The sequence below is a fragment of the Carettochelys insculpta genome, chromosome 2 (genome assembly GCF_033958435.1).
Source record: "Carettochelys insculpta isolate YL-2023 chromosome 2, ASM3395843v1, whole genome shotgun sequence".
Classification (NCBI taxonomy): domain Eukaryota; kingdom Metazoa; phylum Chordata; order Testudines; family Carettochelyidae; genus Carettochelys; species Carettochelys insculpta.
The window spans coordinates 260,586,776-260,613,016 of NC_134138.1; the positions used below are offsets into that span (position 1 = coordinate 260,586,776).

At 45.1% G+C, this 26,241-nt stretch overlaps 1 protein-coding gene across 2 annotated transcripts in view; it reads left to right on the forward strand.

Annotated features, from left to right (window-relative positions):
* PTPRN2 (protein tyrosine phosphatase receptor type N2) overlaps positions 1-26,241 on the forward strand; it is a 1,102,513-nt gene that overhangs the window by 142,314 nt on the left and 933,958 nt on the right. Inside the window, exon 3 of one of the 2 annotated variants that reach the window (XM_074985056.1) lies at positions 7,357-7,415. The exons of the other annotated variant lie outside the window; for it this stretch is intronic. The gene's annotated coding sequence lies outside the window, so the exon portion shown is untranslated. The remainder of the gene's footprint in view (positions 1-7,356; positions 7,416-26,241) is intronic. 2 annotated transcript variants of the gene reach the window in all.

The following is a 26,241-nucleotide window of genomic DNA, read 5'->3' on the forward strand; positions in this document are numbered from 1 at the left end:
TGAGTTTTGGTTTATACATGGGAAGATATTTTCTGTCTTGGTAAATTATGGCCTGAGTCATGAGTGACAGTGTTTTGGTGAGTGGAATGGTGCATTATTTATTGTGTGTTTTGATGTGTGTTTAAAGGATTATTGTTTTGTTTCAGTACTGGGCTTGTTTTGGGTCTTTGGTTAGTAAGGGGTTTAGAAACATTTTTGTTAGTTGCCCTGTGGCTTTTGAACATAGCATATCACAGAATAAAAATATGTTGTTATTAAATATTAATTTCCCTGCTCCCCCCAGTTCCTGGTTAGAACTTGCCATTTCTATTTTATGTTGAGGGTTTCTGATCTAGATAAGAACTCATGACTGTGCCTGGCAACTTCAGGCCAGGTTTCTACTAGGAGGTAAAATCGATTTTAGATAAGCAAATCCAGCTATGAAAATTGCATAGCTGGAGCTGACGTATCTAAAATTTACTTTTACTGCTGTCTTCACAGCTGAATGTCAGTGGGAGAAAGTCTCCTGTTGACTTCCCTTACTCCTAACAACTGCCAAGAGTATTGGGGTCAACAGCAGCGTTATGACAATTTGATTTGGCATGTCTCAACTAGACATGCTAAATTGAACCCTGGAAGGTTGACTGTCAGTGGGTCCATCTTCCCCTATGTGTGAGTGCACCTTAGGTCTCATTTTAGATTAGGATAGAATTTCTAATGTTTTAAAGTGTACTGTTCTTCTAGAAGTACAATTGCCTAGGCACTAGATGCTTTGGGTGGTTATGAAACTTTCACTTTCAGGAGTATACAGTGTAATTTTGATACTAGAGGATAATGCTATTCTTTTGTACTTGCTGCTTTCTAACATGCATGCTATCTTTAAGTAATAATTTAGAAAAGCCCTGTCAGGTATCAAAGATGCATAATTTAAAATATTTTGACAATATTAGGTTTGCTGATGGTTTTAATGTACTAGTGTGAGATTAGCTCTTACACTAATTACTTCTGAGTGGGATGTCGAAGTTTGCTCAGCAGGTTACTTGACAGCCTTTGCCCAGTTTGATACACAGAGCTGTTTTCTGTTTTATTGTTCCTTTATTACATTTAAAAACAAACAAACAAAAATAAACCTTAATGTGACATCTGGGAGGCTGTGAAAAAGTACTGGTAGTTTGGAAAGGAGATTAGGGAGTCTCAATAAAATTTGTGCCTGATGAATCATAAAACACAAGAGTCTGAAAGGGACAGCGTGGCCTACTCTAAAGTGACAGTACAGAACACCGAAGAATAATGTTCTGGCAGAGATACAGAAAGAGAGAGGGAACACTGATTTGTAGTGTTACTGAAACAGGGTAGATATACTACAGAACCTTCATGTCATCTCCCTTTCCATCTGGCTCTGTCATCAGGAAAAGATTTTAGATTACCTCTTGAATAAAAATAAGGTGTTTGGCTTCTGGATAACTTTGGATAATGTACTAGTGAGCAGTTTTCTTCTTAACAGACTGATTTACACATTTGTACTCCAAGGACCTGAATAAACATAGTTGAAAACAGGGCATTTAAGAAATATTACACATGCAAAATCGATGCCAAATTGATGGTTTTGTAGTGTGGACAAGTGATGAATTATGACTGTATAACCTTTCCAGATCTGAGTTAGATTTGAACTCATGTGTCTGAAATTAAAAGGATCATCCTTGATTTAGCATGAAGTCTTGGTTCAATGATGTGTGCATAGATCACTGAAGAGTTTACATTTTCAAAAGTGAGATACAAAAAGTGATACACCGTGGAAGAGCCCAGTCTGGACTTTGACAGCTGTTCTGTTCTATATGTGTGTGCCTTTACTTCTTTCCCCTTCCTAGATAAACATCAATCTAGGTATAACTATCACATAAGAATGACAGTAATTAATCATGAGTCAAATAATTGATTAAATAACAAACTATTCAGGATAACAGAAAATGGAGGAGAAAAAAGCTTCCAAAGAGGAACTTGATTAGAAACATGACAATACATAGATGATTTCCTGACAACCTATTTTTGTTCCTAGCCCATACCATTTTGTGCTAATTTTTGAAAACCGTAACAATATAATACATGAAAAATTATTTGACTACTTGTGCCATGGAAACTTACCTCCTACAGAACATAGCATGTTATGGGACTGATATTAACTATTGCAAGGCAAATATTCATAATCCGAATGCTTTTCTGAGTGCAAAGTCTCTGTCTTCTTTGGCTATCCCGTGAAGAGAGGATGATGGCTGCCAAGGGAGTGAACTGGGGGATTTTAAAAAGTCTGAGGCATGCAGATTTTTGTGCCCTGCAGATTTCTCCACAGAAGTGACATGTGTGAAAGATACATAGTTGTTGGCTGGACTGTTGTGCCCTTTCTTTCCTCGTTTGTCATTTTCTGTCTTGTGATCATGTTTGTTCTTCACAAGTGAGCTGGAGCTTGATGTGTGGTGTCGCCCTAATGTGTTATGTTCCACACAGAGTTCTCCTAGTTTGTTGGCTCAGTTCCTCCCTTTTTAAAGTTTACTTTCATTGTGCCTTTGAAATACTTGTGCTGCCCTATGCAAATCCTTCTTCTTTGATTTAACTATGAGATAAGTCCTTGTTTCAGGAGGCAGGCCTACATACACAGTGGCCAGCCCAGTGGAGTTGGTGTTTCATGACCTGCACTTCTCTGCTGCTGATGTCGGCTGCTGAGCCAATGCTGATGTTAGTGTGTCAGTCTTCCCAGCTGACACTGAGAATCTTCCTGAGGCAGCCCTGTTGGAACTAGCCCAGTCACTTTCAGATGTGGTCTGTGGACTACCCAGGTCCAGGGAGGTTGACAAATTTATTGGGCCTCTCGGTAAGTGGTTAGCACCAGCTCTGGGTTCTCAGAAGGAACGGGGCATGGGGTGGCAAGAGTGGGGCTGGGAGCAGCCAGCTCTCACCACCACCTGGAGTGTGCTGTGCCACAGCCCCCCACTGCTAGTCCTCAGAAACCACCTAGAGTATGTTGCGTGGTACTATTGTGGCAATTAAAGGGCCTGGGGCTTCAGATGCTGATGCTCCTATGGTAGTGACAGTGGCTGGAAGCCCTGGATCCTTTTGAATTCATAGGCTGTTGGGAAGTTACCTCCATTCCCCACCCCCATCAGTGGGCCTGCCCAGGTCTCACACCCACAGAGCCATCCTTTGGAACCCTGCTCAAATGAGTTTTCAATGGTAGGGAAAATCTGTATAGTTGGGTTAATACTGCACCCCTAAGCAGTGTAAAATTCAAGGTCATTTAGATAAGTCTTTAAATTCCAAGATACCATCTCAGTGATTGGCAACCTAGGCTAGTGTGTGGGCCGCATGAATAGCCCTCCTTCACCTCCGTGGGTCACAAGATTGTTGTAACTAAGATGAAACAAAACAGAAGTCATGTAGCACTTTAAAGACTAACAAAATAATTTATTAGGTGATTAGCTCATGCATCTGATGAAGTGGGTCTTTGCCCATTAAAGCTTATTCTCCAAAATATTTGTTAGTCTGTAAGGTGCCACAGGACTTCTTGTTGTTTTTGAAGAGAGAGGCTAACTCGTCTACCCATCTGATATTATGTTATGATCTTTTGTGGGGCAGAAGAAGTGGGTCTGTTCCGCGAAAGCTCTTCACCTAACAAATTATTTTGTTAGTCTTTAAAGTGCTACATGACTGCTGTTTCATTTTGTTAGAATGTAGACTAACATGGCTACCTCTCTGTAACTAGGATGGTCTCCCCAGTTTTGCTAACTGCATTTGGGTACCTAGAATTTGCAGCTGTTTGACTGGATGCAGGAGGAACACAAGGCTATGACAGTCAATTGTGTGCAATCATCATGCACCTCACTCATTTCACATGCTCTTGATTTGCATGTATATCACTTTAGTAATACGTGTAGAAGAAAATCAAACAGATGGAAATCTGTGGAATCCAGAAACCCTGCATGTAGGCAACAGTTTAAAAAAAAAAAAGCCTCATGGGCCACACAGAGAATCATGTTGCCCACCACTTTCCCATCACGTCTGTAGATGTGCCAGGTCTCTTTTTCGTAAGAATAGGGGAATTTCTAATTTTGCAAATTTCTGCCAAACACATCTCCTTCTTCAATTGTTGTTCAGGGTTTTTTGCGTTGTTTGGCTGGTGTCATCCAATAATATTGCTATTTTGCATTAATCATAATTTCTATTTCAATGGCATTTTTCTTCCACAGACTTCGTAGCTTTTCACAGCCTCCAAAAACTTGACAACATGCTGAAGCAGCGGTGAAAGCACACCAGTAGCCTATCACCATTATTGTCTCATTATTTCTTCATCCTTCCCCACCTGCTTGTAACCATCTGTTATCTTTTTTTCTTGTGCTTAGATTGCAAGATCCTTGGGGCAGGAATTCTTTTTGTTCTGTATTTGTACAGTGTCTAACTCATAAGATTTTGGTCCATGTCTAGGGCTGATAGATGCTACATTAACATAAAAAACTAAAAATAATACTTGATAAGCATTAATAAATGTTGTGTCAACATACCTGTGAAGTTAGGTAAGTACTATTATCCATAGAATTATAGAATACTAGAACTGGAAGGGACCACAAGAGGTCATCAAGTCCAGTCCCCTGCCCTCATGGCAGGACCAGGCACTATCTAGATTGTCCATGAGAGATGTTTATCTCACCTGCTCTTAAATATATCCAATGATGGAGATTCCAAAACCTCCCTACGCAATTTATTCCACTGTATAACCACTCTGACAGAAAGTTTTTCCTCATTTCCCATCTAAACCTCTCTTGCTGCAATTTAAGCCATTGCTTCTTGTTGTATCATCAGATATCGAGGAGAAAAATTATTCTCCGTCCTCTCTGTAACACCCTTTAGGTATTTAAAACTACTATTATGTCCCCTCTCAGTGTTCTCTTTTTCAAACTAAACAAGCCAATTTCTTTCTGTCTTCCCTCAGAGGTCATATTTTCTAGATCTTTAATAATCTTTTTGCTCTTCTCTGGACCTTCTCCAATTTCTGCACATCTTTCTTGAAGTGTGGCACCCAGAACTGGTCACAATACTCCATTTGAAGCCTAATCAGTGCATGTTTTACAGGTGTGGAAACACTAATGACTTCTTACAGTTCATTTTTTCTTACTTTTCCTATCCTGTTATTGATGGAAATGCTTTTGGCAGTTTGTGTGCGTATCATGAAATCCATGTTTACCAGCATTTACCAGTATAAATATACTCCTTCCAAACTACATTATAGGCCCCACTCAGGGCTTTTAATTGAGCAGAATATATTTTCCCATGGAGGATACATGCTGAAACTACTCCACTGATGGATTGTAAATATAGCACCCAGACATTAGACCCTACTGTACTAGCCTTAAATTAAATTATCTTGGCTATTAACTGTGAATAAGGTGAGCAGAATTTGGCTCTGGACATAGTGACATGTACACCAGTTTATAACTCTAAAGAAGCAGCATCATAATTAAAATCATTTGACAACTGCAGCAGAGAACTTAGGGGTAGTTTCAAAAGTGTCTTTAATTAAACATGGTTATCTAAGCTGAATTACAAGTTCTTACTTAAAATTAGGGTTGCAAACACTACAGGGAAATAGTTACATCCAAACAACAAAATATTTTAATGTAGCATGTGAAATATTTTTGTTGACACAGAATTGGTAATTTACAAAACATCATTGAACCTAAGCTATTATTCTTAACTTTGCCCTTTTTAAGAATCTAAGTTACTTCTCAAAACTAACAGTTACTTTTAAAGGAGTGAATCATTTGAAGTATATTTATATTGAAAATGTTTTAATGCTTTAAGTGTATAATGCAGAATTGGCTCATGTATAAAATGAATATTGGATGAGATTGAAAAAAAGGCAAAGTGGAGTCTAACCATGGACTGTGTAAGCTGCTGCTGGGACATGTTCAGGAGCACAGGTGTAAAACTAGAATAGGGGAATAACCAAAACCAAAATAGGTTTTTAATGAGCTTCTCCATTACATTAAACCTTTGAGAAGTGTGATTTTGATTTGCGCTTAACTCACATTAACACGAGTTAAGCGCAAATTGAAACCACCACCCTCCTAGCCCTCAGCTCCCCCAACTGGGAGAGCCCAGCAGGCACACAGGTGCTTGTGCTGCAGTTTCTCCTTTGCCCCAGGAGCCCAGGGTGCAGACAGAGGCTTGCAGCGCAGTTTCTCCCAGCTGGGAAAAAATGTGCTGCAAGTAGCTGTGTGCCTGCCAGCTTCTCGCAGCTTGGGGAGCTGGGGGCTGGAAGGGAGTGCTGGTTTAAATTTGCACTGAACTCGTGTTAATCCAAGTTAAGCACAAATCGAAATTGCACTTCTTGAGGGTTTACAGTATAATCTTTTTTTTTTCCCCCTTAATACTTCCTTCTTCAAAAGTTTGATTTCTGGAGTTGTGAATTGTTTTTAGATTTCCAGATAGAGGGCTAACAGATTTTGCAATAACTTAAGATTCCTTTTCCTGCTGTGGCAGATCAGAGACTGCAGCTGACAGGTGCCTGAGGGAGGGGGAACATTTTGGGTGCTGGAGGAACCCCTTTTTATTCCCCTCCTACATTTACAGAGGGTGCAGTCCTGCAGACTGGATAGGCAACTGGGGCTTATCAAGAGTCAGCCAGCAACAGGCCGTAATTAAAGCACCTGTGACCAGTTAAGGCCTCCAGGCTTTCTATAAAAGGCTTCCCCATGGCAGCAGGAAGAGAGGGGAGTGGTACCACGAGAGAATGAGGCTGGAGAACAGAACAGAACCAAACCGAACCGAACCAGGTACCCCAGCAGCATGGTGCAGGGGGGAAAGACCCCAGAGGGTAGTGGTGGGTGAAGAGGCCCAGGGAAAGGTTGCTGCTATGGGGCAGGGGAAAAAAGCCCTACCAGCTCCCTCCTTCAGTAGGGTCCCTGGGCTGGAGTTGAAAGCAGTGGGCGGGACTGGACTCCCCCCACCACTTCCTCTAGAGGGTGGGCCAACCAGGGCTGAGCCCGAACAGCCCGAGGCTGGCAGAAAGGGATCAGCTCAACCCCAAACTGGTCTGTGATGAAAATAGCTTGGTAAAGGGAGACCCTTGCCTTTGGGAAGTCCCAAGGCAACAAAAGGGCCTCTGTGCCTCTCTGAGGCACACAAGGAGCCATGTGGAAGCTCAGAACCCTTAAGGGGGTGTTGAGGGGGTCTGTCATGCTGCTTAGCAGTGATAAATTATCTTCAGATTTAATGAAGCATTGTTCATTGCTTGTGCAAGTTGTGCTAAATGTTTTTAAAAAAGCAAACTGTTCCTCTACACATGGTACAAATTACTGTTTTCCGTTAATTTTGTATCTATAAATGCAGACCACTCGAATCACTCATTGATAAGGGAGCTGATTCCAAATATCTCATATTCAAAGGAGGTAATCTGATTTTTAACACTTCCACTTTTTTTCATCTCAGACTGTCATGTGACTAATGGTGTGCTGTAAACGGGAAATTGTATTTGGCAACGTATAAGATTATTTAACAGCAATACAGATCTAAGATATGAGTCATGGTTTTTTACTTATCTCAGAAATAATTTATATTGAGCTTCTTGGTTTTATCTTCTGGTAAATTTTGTTTCAATACTTTCTGGCTTACTTAGCCTTTCATTACAAACATTCTTTGCGAACACAGAAGTTTAATGTTAAAATTCCCTCACTTTTTTCTGTAGTTTAATTATTGTTTTAATAAGGTAACAGTGATATGTAATTCATTTTTGCTGTGATGTAATGTCAAGCTTTATTACAAATCTATCCAGAAAGATTTACATATGATCAAAAAACAACTTTTTTTGGAACTGCATATTTGGGAAATCTATTCAGTATTTGATTAAATATTCTTCTCCAGAAATGATGCCATGGAGAGCTAGACATTGCAGTCCATTTTGTTGGCATCGTAATTGTAAATAAATTATCTAATGAAGAGGGGTCAGTAGTGCATTTTAGACTGTTTAATGTCTTAGACATCTTAAAGGTTAGACATCCATGAATCTGCAGAGAGCCTTTCTGCCATAAAAATAGTGTTTTCTGTCTCTCCAGCCATCTCTTTGGCAATATGTGTTAATTAAAACTCTAAATCCTGCATATGCCATACCCTGTTTTGGCTTTAAAGATTTCTGCGACTGAAGCAATGGATCTGTCCTGCTTTACTCATGTAAATCAGTATGCAGAGTTGGGCCACAGGTTTGTAGAAATTTTGATGGTCCCCAGAATTGGTTCAAATCCCTCTCCCCACCTGCCTAAGGCTTTGGGAAGGAGTGGGTGGGGGAGGGGTGTGGACTCTTGAAGGGCATTTGGGAGTGACAGAGAGGGGGCTGGTGTGCTGGCTCTGGCGTGGAGTCTGCATCCTGCGTGCAGGCGCCAGGCTGAAATGTGGGGTGGGAGTGAAGGCTCTGAGGAAGTTGGGCAGCAGGAGGAGGTTGCCAGTACAGTGCTTATTGGGAGCATGCCTGCAATTGGTGGCTCCTGAGCAGGGGTGGATCTCTGCATGCTGCTGCCTGCAGGCACCACACCCACAGTTCTCAGTGGCTGCGGTGGTGCTCTGGGCAAGGGCGGTGCATGAAGACACCTCCCAACCCTTGCCCAAGGGCTGCAAGGATATGCCAGCAGCTATGCGCAGAGCAACAACAGGTAGGAAGCCGCTCTAGCCCCATGGTGCTGCTGCATGCTGCCCTTGCACGATTGAGTTCTAAGTTCAACAGTAGGGAAAGAGAGCAGAATTTCCCATTTTAAGAATATCTATTTTAATAGCATTCAATGCTTTCCCACTACTGCACATTTTTCTGTGCCTTCGTTAACTGTCCTCCATCATTCTTGCAATTTTTGTAAGTGTAATAAATAATCCTTACTCTGTTATGGTACTTAATGTAGTAATGAAGTACTGAGAAGAAAGGACTAAATCAGAAACCCAATGAACTCAGAATTCCAATGGACTTAAATGAGACCAGGATTTGTTGTAGAGGAAAACTCTTTAGTTGAATTCTTTTACCATAAACCAGAATAAAAGAGTCTGAGAATTTCAGAGCTAAATTACCCTACCATTAAGGCATACGTTTCAGGTTAGAGTTGTGCCAGAGTAAACGTTTCCTTTCTGTATGAAGTTTCTTGCAGTGGCCATAAGTAGGGAGTGGGCATTCTATTATTTATGATACAGTAAGTGTAACTAGCAATGGCATTACAAGCTGCATTTTCAGAAACCATGACAATGACATTAAGCATTTGCTAAACAAAATCTGCTTCTGCATGACATGCAGTGTGCATGTTGTTTACCCTTGGAAAGTTGTTGGCAAAGGCAGACCTGTTTTTTTCCAAAGCTAAATATGTTATGTTTTTGAATTGGCTACACTTTATATAGACTATCAGGAATATTGGAACTTTATTTCTATTAGAGACAAAGTTGATTTTTCTTATCCATGAATAAATTGTAATTCTATTTTGTTTTTTGGATATTGAACTGTTCTTTGAGAGTTTGGGGAAATTTATATATGAGGATTAGCAAATTGTAATTCTGGAATAAATTAGTAATGCAACTCTCTACCATTGTACAAGATTATTTTTTTAAGACATGTCATGTGTCTTCCTACTTACAAACTGTTTGCTTACTGTCCTTAATTATCAGAGGGATAGCCATGTTAGTCTGTATCTGCAAAAACAACAATAAGTCCTGTGGCACCCTATAGACTTAAGCTGTGTCTACACTGTAAAGTTTTATCAACACAAGAGGCCTTCTATCAACAAAACGAGGGAATGTCCACACTACAAATGCGTTCTGGCTAGAATCTGATGACAGAACATGACCTTTTTCCTGCCAGAGTTATGTCTTGAAAGTTTGAGGCATTGTGCCTCCGTACACAGATTGTCAACAGAAAAATAGTGCAGACACTCCGGAGCGCCATCTGTCAACAGAGAGGGCTTCTGTTTCACTAGGCTTCCCTGTTTGCGGAGCTTCTGGTTGGCTGCTTTCTCGATAGAGGGCCGAGCAATCTGGCCACTCTCTGTCAACAGAGGGCATTGACTGGGGAGTCCCTATTAGGTGTGGATGTCTTCTGTTGGGAAGTATCTGTCAACAGTGACTTCTATCGACAGGACTCTGTAGTATAAACACCGCTTAACAGATTTATTGAAGCATAAGCTTTCATGGGCAAAGACCCACTTTGTTGTGCATATGACAAAGTTAGTCTTTGCCCACAAAAACTTATGCTCCAATAAATCTGTTAGTCTATAAGGTGCCACCGGACTTCTCATCTTTAATTATGGCTTTCATCTTCATTTTGGACCACTCCAGTTTTCTTGGCAATTTGTGTGTATGTCTATGTTTATGTGTAGGTATATGAGTGCTCTATATAGACTAGGGTAGGATTTTCAAAATCATGTTCTGCATTAGTCTCAATCTTCTCCCATTTTAGTCAATTGTCAAAATTAACGTTGAGAGCTTTTGAAAATCCCATTCATATAGCATCATTAGATCTGGTCCTTAGTTTGTATTTAGGTTTTCAGATTCTCTTTGTTCAGAAGTGAGAAAATAGATAGCAAAATGAAAATTACACTTTCTATATTTGCATTCTTGACCAGTGATGATAAAGCATTTAAATTCAAATATCCCATAAACCATAACAAATAAAGAATGTTGCATAATATTTTAAAACCTGTCGTCTTAGCTTTCCAGTGATTTATGATGTCTACATTGTAGCTGAATTTAAAATAACAGATGATAAAAAAAAAAAGCGATCTTTTAAAAAATGTTTACCAGTGTTTATAAAATGTGGTTGGATTGGTACTGTGGAAATCAGTTCAGGATCAGTGCAACTTTTAAGTAGTGGCCATATACCACTATGCATATACTCTATATAAGACTAGGAGGGGAACGGGGCTGTCTCATTTAAAAAAAAATGGCAGTCACTGGGATTTCACCATCTTTACTCCATCTTATTTCTGACTTTTTTTTTTGTTCAAACCATTTTTAAAAATTGTGTCAGGATTTGTCTACACAAATTACTTATGTTTTGGACCTCAGGATAGCTTTCTTGCTGAAGAGAAAATTCTGGTAGCCCTGCAATGTGGTGTGCTGTAAGTACACGCAATTAAAAAAATAGAAAGAAAGAAGACCATGATTGCTAGCCATCCATTATTTAGGAAGATTTATTAGATCATGTGATGCATCCTCAGTGGAAATGCAAATTAATGCCTGTCATTGATTGTAAAAGGAATTATCACTTTCTAGTCAAGGAGATTTTGTAGGCAGTCTTACACACCCAGAGGAGCAAAGCCATATGTCAGTGTGGCAGTGTTGTCCTTTGCCTTGAACATGATGATAAAGTGAAGCATTTCATCATTGTGGGTGTTTAATACTGGTGGGAAACAGAATGATACAGAATCCACATTATAGGTTTAGATATGCACTGCAGTTCCACTGTCAAGCATTTTATTAAAAAAATCATGAGGTAGAGCTCTGCTTAGTAGTATTTGTGTGGCAACATAATTGAAAACTTTTGTGCTAATCCTAGAGTTTTGAAAATGTGAACATTCTTATCCGAAAGGCTAACTCTTCCTGAAGAGTAAGTATCTAAGGGCACTGTGCCATTAGAACTTGGAGAAATAGCCCACATTAGTGATTGGTGACTACTTGCATGTAATGCAACATGGAAGAGTATCTTGGGAACCAAAGGTGAAGCGTTTGCACCACAAAGTAAAACCATGAAAATTGTTGGATTTCAGAGTCCGGTAGAGGGAAGCTGCAGATGTCAAAACAGAGGAGCAGGAAATGGGGAGTTACAGGGCAGTTGGTGAAGTAAGTAAAAATTGCTCTCAAGATCAAGGGCAGAGAAGCAACCTCTTCTGGACTTCATTCCTAGTTGCATTGTTTGGTGCTAGATCTTCTGCTCATCTGCAGTATTAAGCAACCTGATGCTTGTTGGGATTCACTCTGAGACCTCTTTCCACTGGGATTCCAAGAACTTAGTCTGGCTCCAGCCCTCTCACTTGGATATCTGTATCTGGCAAACAGGAGTGCTGCTCTGAGTTGATCAGAGTCAAACATGGGGAATAGGTGCACACACAGTACATCACAACTCCAAAGTTACACAGAAACCCTAACCCTTTTACATTACACATCTCATTTAATTTTACTTTACATTATATTGCACATTCCTTCAATCGCTAAGACAGCTTTGCACAGCAGTAGCTTTCTTTGCCAGCACAGAGAGAATGTTTTCGTTGTTTGGTATTATTCACTCAAAGCTAAGAAATTGACTGGGAGTCTGAGAAAGTTGGAAATTTGTAACTTTTTTTGGGCTATAAATCAAAATTACAGTGGGAGTGGAAAAGATGAGTTTGTTTTCGAAGTTGAAAGGACACTGTTAAGTGTTCTGAGAATTTGTCCATTAGAATTAATAAAATTTAACAGTTAGTGTATAAGGACAGCTGTCAGCCAGCAACTCATGAAATTTGTTGCAATTGCAAATGTGTAATATTTAAGATTTAGTTTAATAAAATAAGTGGTATTGTGTGTGTGTGTGTGTGTGAGAGAGAGAGAGAGAGAGAGATTTAATTCTCACCCTACCTAATTCACTACTGCTGCTGCAGCTGCAACTTGACACAGATAATGAGTATTATGTAATATGTCCTAAATTAAGAAAAGTCAAGTTATCTAAAAAATTACAACGTATACCCTCAGATGTTACAAAATGCTGTACTGGGCTGTAAATTAACATGTTTTAGTGATCAGATTTGTTTAAGAATCTAGTACAGTAAGAATGACAGGATGTACAAACTTGATTTAAGGGCTTGTGGGGATAGACTGTGAGTGCGTAAGGATTTGTTAAAAACATTTCTTGCCAGCAATCTTGACGAACACTTGGCCATAGTAGAATACTTAGACTCCTTCAGCAGGGCTGACAGCTGTCACAGGCCACAAGGCAATGTGGGAGAGGGGCTTGGCTCAATGCCTATTGAGGGGGTTGGCCAAGGGAAGAATAGGTGTGGCCTAGGGAATTCAGTCCTCCGCACCGACCAGACCCCAGCGCTGGACACCACACACTCTCTCAGCCACATGCAGCCGGAGCAGTGCTGCCCCCTCACTTCAAAAAGGCTTACAGTTCTGGCTGCTGCCCAAGTACTAGTGGCAGTGGACGGAGCTTTGGGCCTCGAAATGCTGGGCCCTGTGCATTCAGTGCACTGTATTTCCCCTATAATTCTGTAATGACACTCCAGGGTGCAGCCCAGGCCAGTGAGGGGCTCTGTCAACACTTACCTTGCAGTCTTGGGTGTCTTACAATGCTTTGCTGCTGTAGTTCCCATCTGGAATGGTCACAAATGGTCAAACAGCATATAATGCCCTGAGTGGCTATGCCTAGCTGCAGCCTGCCAGCCACGTGTCAGTCAAACCGTCTGGGTTCAACCAGTCTACGTTATTACCTGCAAGGCAACCCCACTGCTCTCAGTCCAAAATTCTCCCCAACATGTCCCTTTTCCTTCAGATGATGATTCTATGTGTATTCCACATGTAGCTGTGTGCATGCTATTCTGCTGAGACTGAAATTTTCTCCAAGTAGTATCTGTTGCCCCACATGGTTCTCAATCCTGATGGAAAAGTATAACAAGCGGGGTTCCGCAGGGGTCTGTGTTAAGACTGGTTCTGTTCAATGTCTTCATCAATGATTTAGATATTGTCATAGAAAGTAGGCTTATTAAGTTTGCAGATGATACCAAGCTAGGAAGGGTTGCAACTGCTTTGGAGGACAGGGTCATAATTCAAAATGATCTGGATAAATTGGAGAAATGGTCTGAGGTCAACAGGATGAAGTTTAATAAGGACAAATGCAAAGTGCTCCACTTGGGAAGGAACAATCAGTTCTTCTTCGAGTGTCCCCGTGGGTGCTCCACATTAGGTGTCGGGCTTGCCCGGCGCCGCAGATCGGATCTTCCAAGCAGTTTCTGCCGGACCGTGCATGCGTCGGTGCGCGCCACTCCCCTGCGCGCTCCCGGCCACGTGCGCGATCCGGTCCCCGCCAGTTCCTCTTAACCGCCATCGGCTGCAGACGGAATCCGAACTAGGCTAAGGCCAAGTAGCGTATTCAACGACTTTATCTGTTTTTCTTTAAAGTTTTTCAAGTACTTAGGCTACTGCAAGTTAGCCGGTTGTTATTTTTGCAAAAAAAAAAAAAAACAAAAAAAAAAAACAAAAGCAACAAACAAACTACAAGCGGGACAGCTTCAGTCCAGTCCCAGTAACAAGCGCCGGAGGCCAGGAGCATCGGGCCATCAGCCCTCCTGCTGAGGCAGGCCATCGGACGGGGAAAACAGCACAGGGAAGGTGCTAAGTACCCGCTTAACAACTGAAAGACTCACCAACGATGTCCTCTTCAGGCTTTAAAAAATGTGAGTCCTGCCGAGAGGCGATTAAGGAGAGACAGGGAGATGCGGCTTAAAATGCTGCTTTTGATAAGGCCCTCCAGCCAGACGTGCCGGAGCGGCCGCAGCAGGAGGGACCCTCCGGGGCCCATAAAAGGAAAGCTGCCTCCCTCACTCCATCAGCGCAGAAACGGAGGAAAGTCTCCCCAACCCGATCCCTGCCAGCAGCAACAGCGAGCGGGACGGGAGGAGCGCACAGCCCCCAGCCGCAGCAACAGCTGATCGGCGGCGGCAGGGAGAGCCACGTGGAAGCGGCTCAGCCTCCGATGATCAGCCAGCCGCCCCGCACCGCAAGCAGGGCAGCGGCTTAAAACTGCTTTTCATAAGGCCCTCCAGCCAGACGTGCCGGAGCGGCCGCAGCAGGAGGGACCCTGCGGGGCCCATAAAAGGAAAGCTGCCAAAAACGGAGGAAAGCCTCCCCAGCCCGATCCCTGCCGGCAACAATAGCGAGCGGGACGGGAGGAGCGAGCAGCCCCCAGCCGCAGCAACAGCTGATCGGCGGCGGCACGGAGAGCCACGTGGAAGCGGCTCAGCCTCCGATAATCAGCCAGCCGCCCCGCACCGCAGGCAGGGCGGCGGCTAAACAAGCGCCGGTACCGGCGGCACCGCAGGCAGCGGCACCGACCCCCGGGGAACCGGCGGTGCAGAGCGCGCAGGCACACAGCCTGCAGGCACCGGAGCACACCGCACCTGCGGCACCGCCCTCGAGCGTGCCGAGCTCGGTGCGCACGGGGCCGGGATCCCCTGTACGTCAGGGGGCGGAGTTACCTCCTCAAGGGAGGGGGAAGGCTGCACACAAGAGGAGGCATTGCAGCCCCTCTCCGCACAGGGCTGTGGAGTTGCTTTCTCTCAGCCCTCCGCTTATGTTGCAGACTCCAACCAGAAGGCAGGGGTCCCCCCTAGCCTACCCGGAGCCCCCTTCTCCATTTTTTGCAACCAGCCTCACCCTGGCTGGGACCACCTTCACCCTTCCTGGGGTTTGAACCGCTGGACTATTATGCAAAATCGCTCTCTCCAGCCCTCCCCCAGACGCAGAGGGTATGCACCAAGGGAGTGGTCTAGGTCACCTTCCCAAGAACAGTGCCTATACTGCCATGGTCGCCCCTACCACGCGGGGCATAGACACCATCGGCTATCTACCAGGGAAAGATCCCCACAAATGATCTCGTACCCCCGAGGGCAATTGCGACCGGGGACAGAGACTCAAGCATCTCAGGGGGGACTGGTTATGGAACCCCGAGATTTTCCCTCGCAAACCTCTAGTGAGAGGGTGTACCATCACCAGCAGGAACCGGAAGGGTCCACAGAGACGTATCCCAGTGGTTCCTCGCTCTCCTCCCCGGATGAGGCTACGGCCCCGGGGGACGTCCATCCTCCGGACGATCTCAAACAGTTCCAAGAGCTGTTTTACGAGGGTGGCCTTCACGCAAGGCATCCAGACAGCTAAGGTGCAAGAGAAACACCATAAGCTCCTCAAAAATCTGAGACCTCCGGCCTCCTCCAAAATAGCAATACCACTTAATGACGCAATCTTGGAGTCTGCCACTATGATATGGCAGACTCCTGCGACTATTCCGCCTGTCCACAAGAGAGCGGAAAAAAAAAAAAAACCAAAAAAAAAAAACTTCGTGCCGACAAAGGGCACGGAGTTCCTGTTCAGCCACCCACAACCAAATTCCTTGGTGGTGGAGTCGTCGCAATGTGGGGGAACAGACAAACATGCCAAAAAGCTAGAGCTGTTGGGCAGAAAGGTCTACTCCTCCTCCACTCTACTGTTGCGAATGGCAAATTACGCAGCGCATCTAGCGAAGCATAATTTCAATAACCACATTAGGTTAACCTCCCTCATGGACTCGCTTCCAGAGGGCAAGAAACCAGTGCTCAAGGCCATCATGCAAGAAGGCTACGCGGCCTCGAGGACGGGAGTTCAGATCGCCCTGGATGTTGCGGACTCAGCAACAGCGTCCCCAGTACCACAGGGGTTACGAGCAAGGGCGACATCAACAGCACCAGCAGTACAGAACTCCCAGGCGTCGTTCCCAACACAGCCGTGCGTCCTCGGGGCAGGGCCAAAGGCCACAAGTTTGACACACAGATCCAGGGCTGCGCCATCACTACCGTCGCAAGGTCATCCGAAGCGGTTATTCCACCATCGCCTCTGACCATTCTATAATCAGTGGCGAAGGATCACCACAGACAAATGGGTGCTGGAGATCATAGCCACGGGGTACGCCATCCCCTTCCAGTCGCTCCCACCGCCATGACCTCCACCCAGGCCCCACCTCCAGGAGGCCTCCCACGTGGCGAGGCTCAAGCAGGAGGTAGACCATCTCATGCTCATAGGGGCAGTGGAAAGAGTGCCGGAGCAACTGCAAGGGAGAGGTTTCTACTCCAGGTACTTCCTCACGGGGAAAAAGACAGGAGGCGGGAGGTCCATCTTAGATTTTCGAGGCCTCAACCGGTACCTGCGCAAGCAACGCTTTCGGATGATCACAATCGCCTCCATCCTTACGGCACTAGACGATGGAGATCGGTTCACAGCCCTCGACTTATAAGATGTGTATTTTCACATAACTATTCATCCGGCTCACCTACGATTCCTCTGGTTTCTCATGGTAGGCAAAGAACATTTTCAATACAAGGTCCTACCGTTTGGCCTCTCCTCGGCCCCCAGAGTCTTCACCAAGCCCTTGGCAGTGGTGTCAGCCTACCTGCACAGACGGGGTATTTATATTCCAGTATCCGGATGACTGCCTACTCAAAGGGGCCTCGAAGGAGGAGGTACTACGCATAATATGCGTCACAACAGGCACGTTCTCTCGCTCAGCCTGGTTATCAATCTGACAAAATCAAAGATAGACCCCACGCAGGACATAGAGTTCGTAGGGGCACGCATAAATTCTATTACAGCGAGGGCGTATCTACCAGAGACTCCCTTTTGGGCCGTCGGCTCCCTCGTGCAAGTCTTCACCTTAGCCCTACGGTGCTGGTTCTGACGTGCTTACAGCTGCTGGGCCACATGGCAGCAGCGGCGTTCGTACAACAGAACGCCAGGTTACACATGCGCAGTATGCAGCACTGGCTGGCGAGCGTATACAACCCGGCAGCACACACTGTTCACAGGGTGGCGTCGCCCACAACAGAGGTGCGCAAATCCCTGCAATGGTGGGTAAACCCCGAGAACCTGCTAACAGGGGTACCCTTCCACCAACCACACACATTGGTTTTTCTTACTACAGACGCCTCCCTCATAGGGTGGGGAGCACACATGGGCGAAGAGGTGACGCAAGGGCTGTGGTCCTCCACGGAGCAGTCACTGCACACAAATATACTGGAGCTCAGAGCAGTGTTCAACGCCTGCAGACACTTTCGAGACCATATAAAAGGCAAAGTAGTCGGGATCAGTATAGACAATACCTCCACCATGTTTTATATGAATCGGCAAGGAGGAGCTCGGTCCCGTGCCTTATGTGCAGAAGCAGTCCGGTCGTGAAACTGCTGCATCGCCAACAATATAACCCTGGAAGCCTCGTACTTCCCAGGCGTTCACAATGTGAAGGCAGACCAGCTGAGCAGGCGTTTCGCACTCACGCACGAGTGGCAGATCCGTCCCGATCTGCTGCAACCGATTTTTCATGCATGGGGTTTTTCCCCAGATAGACCTGTTTGCTACTCAGCACAACAAGAAGTGCCCACGATTCTGCTCCAGGGCAGGACTGGGACGGGGGTCCCTGAGGGACGCCTTCGCGATCTCTTGGAGGGGCCCCCTGCTTTACGCTTTCCCTCCCACAGTGCTCATCCACAAGGTGTTGCAGAAAGCCAGGAGGGAAGGAGCCTGAATGATCCCGATAGTCCCAACGTGGGATCAACAGCAATGGTTCCCCCTACTCCTGCGCATGTCGGACCGGCCACCGATGCCCCTTCCGGTGGCGCCGGATCTGCTCACGCAAGCCCAGGGGTCCATAGTGCATCTGCACCCCCAAGGCCTGCGACTACAAATGTGGTTAATCCATGGCTCAGCTCCCTAGAGAGCACATGTACGGAGGAAGTGCAGCAAGTCCTAGAAAGTAGCAGGAGGACTTCCACCAGGAAGACCTACAAGCAGAAATGGACTTGCTTTACGGCATGGTGTTCTACCAAACAGCTAGCCCCCCTTTCGATGCCTATGGCTGTGATATTAGAGTATTTACTGGACCTCAAGAGAGGAGGACTCTCGCTATCCTCGTTTAAGGTCCACCTTGCCGCCTTTTTGGCATTCAGACACGGAGAGACAGGGCACACGGTGTTCGCCCATCCCATGGTTACCAGGTTCCTTAAAGGGCTGGTAAACCTATACCCCCCCCTCGGAAACCGCTTCCACCTTCGTGGAACTTGGACCTGGTGCTTAATGCGAAAAGGGGACCACCGTTCGAGCCTTTGGCCACGGTTTCCCTCTGCCTCCTTATGATAAAGACGACCTCTCTTCTCGCAATCACGTCAGCTCGCAGGGTGAGCGAGCTTGCGGCAGTTATGGCAACGCCACCCTGCGCTGTTTTTTCCAAGGAGGCGGTAACCATACGGCTGCATCCAGCCTTTGTTCCTAAAGTTTCTTCTGAGTTTCATACTAACGAACCTATTGTTTACCCTCGTTTTATCCAAAGCCTCATAACTCTGACAAAGACGCGCGCCTACACCTCCTGGACGTGAGGAGGCGCTAGCTTTCTATATAGACAGGACCAAGTCCTTCCAGAGAATGGATAGACTCCTAGTCTCTATCGCTCCCAAATCAAAAGGAGAATGTCTCTCTTCGCAGAGAATCTCGAAGCACATCGTATCTTGCATTAAAAAGTGCTACAAACTCAAAAAGACTCCTTTCCTGGCCATGCCCAGAGCTCATTCCACTAGGGCGGTGGCAGCATCAACAGCCCTTTTTCAAGGGCGTTGCGCTAAAAGACATTTGCAGAGTGGCGACCTGGTCATCCTGTGACACCTTCACCAAACATTACGCCCTTCACAGGGTATTCCAAGAGGATACCCGTCTCTCGACAGCGGTCCTCTCGGGGACAAGCTGCACATACTCCGATTACCCACCTCCTATCTTGGGTTACTGCTGGGTAGTCACCTAATGTGGAGCACCCACGGGGACACTCGAAGAAGAAAGAAAGGTTACTCACCGTAGTAACGGTGGTTCTTCGAGATGTGTCCCCGTGGGTGCTCCACTACCCGCCCATCCTCCCCGCTTCGGATCTCTGTTTAGTGTTTTGCAGGAGCATCCGAGGCGGTTGGTCAAGGAACTGGCGGGGACTGGATCGCCCACGTGGCCGGGAGCGCGTGGGTAGTGGCGCGCACCGACGCATGCGCGGTCCGGCAGAAACTGCTTGGAAGATCCGATCTGCGGCGCCGGGCGAGCCCGACACCTAATGTGGAGCACCCATGGGGACACATCTCGAAGAACCACCGTTACTACGGTGAGTAACCTTTCTTTTCACACATACCGAATAGGGAGAGGACTGTCTAGGAATGAGTACATCAGAAAAGGATCTAGGGATTATAGTGGACCACAAGCTAAATATGAGTCAACAGTGTGATGGTGTTGCAAAAAAAGCAAACATGATTCTGGGATGCATTAACAGGTTTGTTGTGAACAAGACACGAGAAGTCATTCTCCTGCTCTACTCTGTGCTGGTTAGGCCTCAGCTGGAGTATTGTGTCCAGTTCTGGGCACCACAGTTCAAAAAATGTGGAGAAACTAGAGAGGGTCCAGAAAAGAGCGACAAGAATGATTAAAGGTCTAGAGAATGTGACCTATGAAAAAAGGTTGAAAGAACTGGGCTTCTTTAGTTTGGAAAAGAGAAGATTGAGGAGAGACATGATAGCAGTTTTCAGGTATCTAAAAGGGAGTCATAAGGAGGAAGGAGAAAACTTGTTCTTCTTCTTGGCCTCTGAGGATAGAATAAGAGGCAACTGGCTTAAACTGCAGCAAGGGTGGTTTAGGTTGGACATTAGGAAAAAGTTCCTAACTGTCCGGGCAGTCAAAAAGTGGAATAAATTGCCAAGGGATGCTGTGGAATCTCCATAGCTGGAGATATTTAAGAACAGGTTAGATGTCTGTCAGGGATGGTTTAGATAGTACTTGGTCCTGCCATTGGGGCAGGAGGCTGGACTCGATGGCCTCTCGAGATCCCTTCCAGTCCTAGTGTTCTATGATTCTATGTGCCGTGTGTCTTCTCTTGTGCTCCTGACTGCAGGTATAAGGGTTGTTACAGCTGTCAAGTCAGTGTAGTCTCCAAACTTCCAAATGGAATATTCAGCCAGCAGAATATACGTCATACTTTAGTAACTGGGATAAGGGGTAGTATGATGATATGAAAATTAAATGAATATGCAAAGAGAACTGACCTTGGAAAATATCAGCAGGAAGTTGGAAAAGATGTTTGCTATGATCACTAAAAAAGTTTTGCAAGAATGTAGCATGGATTTTATGTTAACGAGAGACAAGAAAGCTAGTGATGCAGTTTTCTAAGTATATCTATTTGTGTTAATGATTATAATCAGTACTGTAGCACTCTAAAATTATCTCTATTAAGGATAAATTATAGGTTGTTCTCCCAGTTTCATTGTAAAAGATAATTATCGAATGACTTTTTGTATCATTAATATTTTTCAGGTACATTTTAAAAGGTTAGATTATAGCAAAATGAATGCTGTGATCAACTTTACAAAGTAAAACAACCCATTGTGTCCCTCCTTTAAAATTCTTAAAGGATTATATTTGAAATAGTCAGAGCCAGTTTCATTAATGCTTTTCATAAACTGCTGCTGGGACTATTGTTTATGTATTGATGTTTTGTTGCCTAAAATTTGGATTCATCTAATGTGACCCTGGGAGATAATTAGAATAATTCTATTTCAAACAAAAGTTTAGTCTGAGGGTCTGAAAAAACTGATTTCAATAAAAGGACGTGGCAAGTGACAAACCCATTATGGCTATTGAGCATCATAAATCTGTTCTCTGAATATTTAATTACTTTAAAAAAATATGGGTTCCCTCCTCCCCCCTACAAACTAACTAATGGGTTGACAATGCTGTGGCTAAGAAGAGAGTGGCTTATATGTATCTGTATATTGAGTTTAGTGTGCAGTTTCCAAAAGTTGACCATTTCTTAACAGCCCTTCAACCACAAGACAATGAAAGTAGTACCCTTCAAATGCTTTCTGTCAGGTACACAGACCTATGTGTCTTTCTTCACCTTCATTGGAACTGGAAAAGGTTCAGAATAGGCAACAAAAAGAATGAGAGGAATAAAATGGCTGCCCTCTGAGGTGAGATTAATAAGACCATATAGTCAGTGGGCTTTCCATCTTGGGATTGGGAACAAGATGGAAGTCTACAAAATCATGATTGTTGTGGAGAAATAAATAAGTGTTAGTTACTCCTTGTAACACAAGAACCAAATGAAATTAATAGGGAGAAGGTTTAAAACAAAAAAAAAAAAAAAAGAAAGTATTGCAGTCATTGCACTTTTAAACTGTGTAACTCTTTGGCAGAGGATCTTGTGAAGGTCAACATAACAGGGTTCAAAAAAGACCTAGATAAATTCATGGAGGATAGGCCCATCAATGGATATTAGCTAGGATGGGAAGGGATGGTGTTTGTCAGAAGCTAGGAATGGGCAACAGGGGATGGATCATCTGATTATTTTTTGTTCATTCCCTCTAAAGCTCCTGGCATTGGCTCTTGTTGAAAGACAAGATACTGGGCTAGATGGTCTGATATTGTATGGCTGTCTTTATGTTCTTATGTTTGAGTCCTTTGTGACCACGACCTGATTTCCTAGTGGAGGCTAATATATTCAGTGAGCCTTGAGGCTTTATAGTCCTGTGATGGAGTGAATTAGATCTAGGGACTCCCGCTGAAGTCTTTGCTGCCCTGCCACACCCCACTCCAGAAAAGGGCAGTAGAGGTCCCCCAAGCTGTCTAGAATGGTGGTGTGAAAAGCAACCAATCAAGGCCCAGCTGGCTAGTATAAGAAAAAATACAAGGACAGTTTGAAATCAGTCAGTTCCTTGCTAGAGCTGGAGGATAGTGAATAGTGTCTGTCTTGCTGAGGGATCTGCAGGCCCTCAGACAGTAGTCCTGGCAGAGGCTAGGAGGTGCAGGGGATGTGCTGACTGCTGGAACTCAAACAGAATAGTGCCCTAAGGTAAAGATGAAGAATGTTCTAGCGCCATGGGGAAGGAGTCCTGGGGATTGTACAGGTTGAAACTCTCTCCTCTGGCATACTCTCATCTAGCAACATCTCTTGCCTGGCAGGACAATGGATGTTGCTGGACCAGAGAGCACCTTCTATATGGGGTGCATCGGAGTTCTGCTGGTGGCAGGGAGCCCAGATGGCAGTCTGCTCTGGGGAGCCCCGTGTTAGAGTCTGGTCAGGGAATCCCACTACCAAGAGCCTGACTGGGGTTGGGGAACCCCACTCTGGGGATCCCAGCCCCAGTTGGGAGCCCTGACAGGAGCCCTGCAGGAGGGAGGCAACACGGAGCTGGGCTGTGGCATGGAGCCCCGCCAGCAGTGGGGACCCTACTGGGTTGGGTGAGCCCCCCAGCATGGGGATGTCATCTAGGGCCTGGGGAAGCCTGGGAGCCCCACAGCACAGGGAGCCAGTTGGGGTGAGGAGCACTGAGGGGGAGTGGCTGACCTCCCCTTGTCCAGCAAATCCTGTCATTTGGGACCACTCAAGTCCCAAGGGTGCCAGACGAGGGAGGTACAACATGTAGCAGGAACACAGTTTACATAAAAGGATGTGGTCCTACACCAGGGCCAGTTCTACTTGAACACCAGGGGCAATTTGAGAGCCTGGAAGGGGCAGAGAGACAGTCTGAACCAGGGTTCTTTTGGACTGATAAAGGAGTGAGCTCAAAGATACTGTTGCAAATAGAGGAACCTTACAGAAGGCTCTGAGATAGGTTTCTTGTTGGATGAATATCCCAGAAGAAGGTTTGATTTTTCTTTTTTTTCTCACATACAGTGTGAGTCCGCTGGAGGGCTGAGTCACCAAAGAGCCACCACAAACAGAGAGAAAAAGAGAGCAAGCAGGCATGCACACTGAGACAGGGCACAGGCAAGAGGTCAGTGCATCCCATTTTGGCCTGCTGACAATTTTAAAGAGGTCTGGAGCTCCATGCCCCTTTGAAATGCTGCAGAGTGCTGTGCTGTTACTCCTTGCTGCTCCAAGGGAGCACGGGGGTTGGGGGGGTGGGGCTAAGGCTGACTGCTCTAAGTCCTGCCCCTTCCAGAATCAGGGAAGTCGGGCCCTCCCTCTTACCTTGTCCCCAGACCTGCGATGGCTGTCAGTGCTGATGATCACATTACAGGTCTGTAGATCAAAAGGGGGATTACCATACACTTAATTTGGGTACATTTACACTCAAAGGAATTTTGACATGGTGGTGCTTGATCTTCTGGGGTTTGATTTAGCATGCCTAATGAGGCCATGCTAAATCAAACCATTGACCCAGGTACTCCTTGCTGTTGTGAGGAGTGAGGGAAGTCAATGGGAGACTTTCTCCCATCAACTTCCTGCTGTGGGGACAGCACGACAAATCAATTTCCAATACATTGACTCCAGCTATGCCCTTCACATAGCTGGAGTTGCATATCTTATATCGTTTTTTTCTTCATCGTAGTGTAGACCTGCTGTTATACCCTTCTTACACTGCACAAAATTCTGCCTTCAGTGTAAGTTGTGTGAATATACAGGTAACTGAGAACAAAATCTGGTCCCACAGACAAGTGAGATGCTTATAATAGATGCTTTCTAATTCACGGTAATGACTGGGAGAGGTACTGTGAATTAGTTTGATGGGATCCCTGGAGTCTATCCTGAAACTGTGTAACTGCTGTCACCTGTCAACTCTCTAGCCTGCTCTGTCTCTCACAAAGCTATGCCTGTGACAAGCAGCAACACTGATTCCTAAGCCATGAATATGTGGCACTACACATCTTGCAAAATTGCACAAATACACCATGAGCTACTCATGAATCATACAGATAGAAACATCTGCAAATCCTCCGAGCTCTTAGCCTGGCACGCCAGAAACACACTATTTGACAAAGCTCATGATTCCCTTGGATAGTGCAAGCTCATATTCATTTACCACGTTTTCAAAGCAAAGTGTACATTGACCAGCCTTTGTAATTGAGCCGAGATACCCCATTCTCTTCAATGCGCTGTTTTAGATAAAATATGAAACAGATTTCCTAATTGTAGAAGCACAGATTTTACGTGATTATATGTAGCAGACCAAGAGATCAAAATTGATTACTCAAATAAAAATAGAAAGAGTCTAAATTCTAACTTTAACAGACTAAAAACAAATTGAATTAAGCAGTCACTCACCTGGATGGATGTTGCAAGCAGCCTACAGTTCCTTACTACACAGGCTGGATTCATTTCCAGCCTTGAACCAGTCTCTCTAGTTCAAAGTCTCTGTCTTTCACATGTTGTGAAGGAGGGGAGAGAGGCCACATGACAATGTCCCAGTTACTCTTTTATACTTTCTTCCAGTTGTTAGAGGGATCACTGTTGTGATGTGGGAATCAGGCAGGCCCCATTGGTCATGCAGCCCTCATTCCACACGTGCCATCTCAGTCTCTGGGAGAATGGATCCTTGTTGATGAGTCATTAATGCCTGTCTGGCCAGTGTGGGGGCAATTTTGTCCCTACAGAAAGGCGAGCTATGGCATCTCACAATTTATTTGGGTAATAGATAAAGCAATACTTCCTAATACCACATACAAAAACTGCATATACCATGCAACCAGGGTATAACGTTCAACAGATCAAGACTTTTTAAAATAGTATCTCACAAGAGCTGTGTCTACACGTGCACGCTACTTCGAAGTAGTGGCACTAACTTCGAAATAGCACCCGTCGCGGCTACACGCGTCGTGCGCTATTTCGAAGTTAACTTCGACGTTAGGCGGCGAGACGTCGAAGTCGCTAACCTCATGAGGGGATCGGAATAGCGCCCTACTTCGACGTTCAACGTCGAAGTAGGGACCGTGTAGACGATCCGCGTCCCGCAACGTCGAAATTGTGGGGTCCTCCATGGCAGCCATCAGCTGGGGGGTTGAGAGACGCTGTCTCTCCAGCCCGTGCGGGGCTCTATGGTCACCGTGTGCAGCAGCCCTTAGCCCAGGGCTTCTGGCTGCTGCTGCTGCAGCGGGGGATTCATGCTGCATGCACAGGGTCTGCAACTCGTTGTCGGCTCTGTGGATCTTGTGCTGTTTAGTGCAAGTGTGTCTGGGAGGGGCCCTTTAAGGGAGCAGCTGGCTGTTGAGTCCGCCCTGTGACCCTGTCTGCAGCTGTGCCTGGCACCCTTATTTCGATGTGTGCTACTGTGGCGTGTAGACGTTCCCTCGCTGCGCCTATTTCGATGTGGTGCTGCGCAACGTCGATGTTGAACATCGACGTTGCCAGCCCTGGAGGACGTGTAGACGTTATTCATCGAAATAGCCTATTTCGATGTCGCCACATCGAAATAGGCTACTTCGATGTAGGCTTCACGTGTAGACGTAGCCAAGGATTGCATTTTAGAAAACATCATAATATGAAAGTGGTGAATATGGGGGTTACAATGTGCAATTTTGAAATACAGTGTCACAATCAATAAGAGCCATGTCATGATACACTTGCTCACCTTGAATAGTACCTTGTGGCACAAATAATTCCATTGAGAAAAGAAATGAAAAGGCAAAATACAAGACTATATGAAATTGGTCTCTGTTTCTCTGGCTCATTTTGTAAACAGG